At 30.1% G+C, this 4844-nt stretch overlaps 1 pseudogene; it reads left to right on the plus strand.

The window, feature by feature from the left end:
• Positions 1–1400: 1400 nt before the first annotated feature.
• Positions 1401–1519, plus strand: LOC111743065 (annotated as a pseudogene).
• The last annotated feature ends 3325 nt before the right edge of the window (positions 1520–4844 follow it).

A 4844-nucleotide genomic window follows, 5' to 3' on the forward strand; every position in this document is an offset into this window, starting at 1 on the left:
TTGTTTTGTTTGTTTTGAACATAAGCAATTTGAAATCTTTAGTTTAAAATAAAACTTCAACCACATTGGAGACAAGAATAAGAAGTAATATTTCCTTTAATCATTATTCTCTTTGAGGAACTGATTTTGGAAGCGTTAGTTCTACATAATGTACACATTGCCGTTTTGTCATTATCTACATAGAGAATTGGTCTATTTCATATCATATTGAATCAAAAAACACTTCATATGGAATGCTTGGAAAGTACATTAAAACATGTCTCAAGTGAGGGGATATTAAATAAAATCAAAAGCAATTTTGTAAATACAATTTATCAGTTTTGATGAATTATTGTATTTTATTAGTGTTATATATTTTTAAGGTTGTGTGAATGGTATGAAGTTTAAAATATAATTACAGATCAAACTGATGGCTAAGCTTTAAGTAATCTAAAATAATCTAAAGAAATAGAAATTTAACGTCAATGGACTAGGAGATTAGTATTTTTCCTAGATTTCAAACAAATTTATTTGTATAGCGTCTGCTTACATAATAACTAGGATACTCAAATACATGTGAGTACAGTTATGGTTTATCTTTTCTTTAAGATTCTCCATAAATCTAAATGAACTAGTAATATCGATTAACAGCTAGAAAGCCATTTATTTGTTCTGTCTTATAGAGATTTGACCTAAATTTTGCATCTTTGTTTTTCCAATCTGCTTATTTTGAGAACTTTAAATTATCCAAATTATTTGTGAATGTTGATATTTAACATATTTAAATTCAATTTCTTATTTTTGGTATTTTTTTACACTAGAAGTATCTTACCAAATAATTTTTGCTTCAATACTGTGTTTAATCTTTTCTCTTGAACTTTGACATTATTTAGCAGAAATCTGCATACCAGAAAATACTTCTTTGAAGAAAAATAAAATTAGTCATTAATAATATCTTAGAAAATATGACTCTGGTGAACATTGAAAGGATTTAAAATATTGGAAGACTGTCATGTAATCCTCTCCATTGTCTGATTTGGCCTCTAAATTTTAAGTTCTAGTTTTCATGAAGATGAGGAAGGAAGTCCAATTAGGTTCTCAAAATATGTCCTTTCCAAACAAGTATAAATTCATATAAAAATACAAATAATATTTATATAAAATATATACATATAAATATAAATTAAACTATGTATAATTGATAAATTTGAAGAAAATTTAAGGTCTGGAAAAAGTCAAAATAAAATGGAAATATTACTTATCATAATTTCAATGATATGATTATGCCATTTCTGAAATTTATAGATTAGTTGGCATGCACAATGGAAAATAAAAAGTAAATGTATTTATTTTAGTTACTCTCTTTGCTATTTTTTTACTCTTCTCTGCAAAAAATGAGTTACCTTAAAAAATAAACTTCAGTCTACAGCTATGCGACACTGAATGTGCCTGATCTCGTCTGATCTCAGAAGCTAAGCAGGGGTGGGCCTGGTTAGTACTTGGATGGGAGACCACCTCGAAATACCAGGTGCTGGAGGCATTAAAAATAAATAAATAAACTTTATTTTAGATTTTATAAATAATGATTCTTTATCCATACATTTAATTGAATATCAGTAGTATGAAAGTGCAAGTACTATTTTGAATAAAAAGTACCTTTTTATCTAGAAAAAAAGAAAACTAATTTACATTTTATAAAAGTACAGTTGAAAGACTTTCTTCATTTAAAATTTCAAAGTGATTTCAAATGGTCTATAATATTAAACTTCTTATAAAATCTAAGCTTATTTCAATCTTAAAATGTCAAATAGCTCAGAAATATCTTATTAGTCAAGTACTATACAATTAGTCTTCAAGGCAGACCAGTGTCTTCACTAGTTAAACAAATATTAGCACCATAAAGAAACACACAGTGTGTATAATTGACTTCAAGGTGTCAGTTGACTCAGATGTATTGCTACTGCCACTTTTCAGTTGATCTGCAGGTTAATGAATCAATCTTAAATTGCAAATTTTAATTCAAGTGTGAATAAAGAAGTCTGATTTTGTTTCTAACATCTCTTATATACCACTTCATTTTCTCTGGAGCTCACCTGTCTCCAGCTTTGGCACTTTTTCTGGTTAAGTAACTACTATAATGATCAACTCTGCATGGGCTTCTTTTCATTTTAGGTAGGCTCAACATAACAGAGGCTGGCTTGGGGGCCAGCGTGCACCCCTCTCTGGAGTCATGTATGTCCCAAAGCTCTCTTTTTGCCACAGAAGTTTGTAACTTCTCAGAACCTGGTTGTAGGCTGTGCCTGGGGGTGGAGTTGGCAGGGGGTTGGGGGGGCGGCGGGCGTGCTATGAAGTTAATAGCTTGTGAGTACAATCATTCTCCCTTTTAGATCAGGAAAGTTGGTGGGTGAATGCTTTCTCTTCCTTCCTCCCTTGCTTTACTATGGACTTTCTTGGAAATCAGGAATTCTGTAGCCTTCAGAAGTCTCCTGAGAATCTCCAAGTGGTAGCAGATTAGTCCCACACCCACTTAATGACTTCTTCCTTCCTTCACTCCTCTCTTAATTCTGCTTGTCTGGTATTATACCTCTTAATGAACTAATAATACCTAAATTTATGTCTCAATTCTAATTTCTGACAGAGCCAGATAATTTAACTTTTCAGAGTCCTTTTTTTCTGTTTTAACATTCTCTTTTTAGGAACAATATTCCCAGGATAGAAAATTTAAAGTGCATAGTTTTGCTGTGATGATAGATCTTCTAAGTTACATCAATGCTATAAACAGATATAACCAGTATCTCAGAACTGATTGTTATTGGAAATTCAGAATTCAGTTGCAAACAGATCTCCCTTTCTATCCATTTAGAATTCTGAGGAATATTCACTTTGACATCACTTTAATGCTAGACATTTAATTATACATTTGGAATAAAAATTCATTCTGTTCCACTTCATCAAACAGAAGAACTAAATATTTTCAAACTACAATTGTTTCAAATCATCAACAGAAAAGAAAATTATTTGGAAATCAAAAGTTTGAAATGACAGTGACATGAAATATATTTCAAGAAGCTTCTTGGGATTAAATTAGTGAGTACACAGCATTAAAAAATGTAATGGCATTTAATCTTTAAAACCACTGATACTTGGGCAAGTAAACTTTAAAAAAAATAGTGTTAGTCATTATTGGTAAATTTTGTAATAAATCATTTATATATGAAATATCCAGCATATGTTGGACTATGCAAACTGGCAACTGCTCTAAGTAAAAATTACCAAATGTTTTAGGGTTATTTCCTTTAATTAATACTGAAATTTATATTTGATGTTTGTGTATGTCTAAAAACCTGTAGAAATAAGTGCAAACTCATTTCATTTCAAAGAAATGTTCTGTTGTCTCTGTGGAATTCTGGAATTTAAATGTAAACCTCTGAGGTTAACAACTATATTTCTGATTATAGTTTTACCATGTCATGTGTGTACACATTTAAAAAAAATAGTCAATATAAAACTCTTCCTTTGTTGTCAAATAAGAAACAGTAAATTAATTTTGTCTTTGCATTTTGTAGACTTGAATTATATAAGAAAATCTTGGCAATGTTCCTTCACTTAATTAATGTTTTGTCAGGTCATCAATCTTACTTTCTCCCTGTGTGTTAATATTCAATTTGTTTAGTATTTACTTAAGCCCACATCTCTTTCCTAAAGAGACATTTTTATCTAGTTAGTTAGGATGTCTTTTCGTAGCATAACAAAAGCCATGGAGATTATTCCCCCCCCCATATTAACAACAAAATGAAATCCAGAGTGTTTTTTTAATGAGTTAGGTAAGAAGCCTACAGACAAGTTTTGTAGATAAATATGACCTGTAGCACAATAAATCTAGTCATTTGAAAAAATAATAATTTCATATTATATAATAATAATAAATCTTAATATAAAAAGTGTGTTTAATATTAGCTTTATACCTCTGAGATAATATTAATTTGCCTTCAGAAATACAGACTAAGGTGATTATTTCTCAAATGATCACAAAAATTGAAAAAAAAAAACCAAAACAAGGTGTTTTTCCCTATGGTCATTGGCTTTGCCTATTTCAGAAGCTTTATCCCAAAGATATTAGAAGGTGCAATTACCTCATGGATCAGTGATTACTAAGCTGATATGTCATTACTTTTCCAAATTATGAGATAGAGCAGAGGACAGCTAAAATGGATCAAAATCTCTCAATCCTGTTGTGTCTTTTTCCCCATGTTTTCACTTCATCTATGCAGTGAAGAATCAATTGTGTAGGAAAGATTTTGGTAATATTTAGTCCACACCACACAGGGAGAAGAAGAAATTTCATTTTATGAGTGAATTTTTATATAAAATTGTATTATAATTCTTCGTATTAAATTGCCTAGATCATTAGGAAGAGATATTGACAAAGATTTAGGCATGAGCTTGGTTGCAAATAATACAGAATGAACTCTTAGTCTCTTAATTAAAAATCAGTAATTCAATGACTCAAACTTTATAAATCTCAAACCGACTTAGTGTTTCGATATCGTATGTTGTGCACTCTAATTCTTAGAAGAGATTTAATTCATCAACTTTAACTTCTAACACACACACATATACACACAAAGAATAGCAAAATGCAGATAACTAAAAAGAGAAATAAATTTAAGCTGATCTTAAAATAGATTATGAAAAAGGTAGAAAATATGGCCAAAGTTCTGGAAAGAATCATCAATATGGGCTCAATACAGAACTCAACAAACTGCAAGTTTCATCTTTCAAACAAACTGAAGTAATTTACTGGTTTTCTGGCTTTGAAAGTTTATTGAGAGATCATTCAGAATTTTATATCTGCCACACACAAA

The sequence above is a fragment of the Pteropus vampyrus genome, unplaced genomic scaffold (genome assembly GCF_000151845.1).
Source record: "Pteropus vampyrus isolate Shadow unplaced genomic scaffold, Pvam_2.0 Scaffold106, whole genome shotgun sequence".
Classification (NCBI taxonomy): Eukaryota; Metazoa; Chordata; class Mammalia; order Chiroptera; family Pteropodidae; genus Pteropus; species Pteropus vampyrus.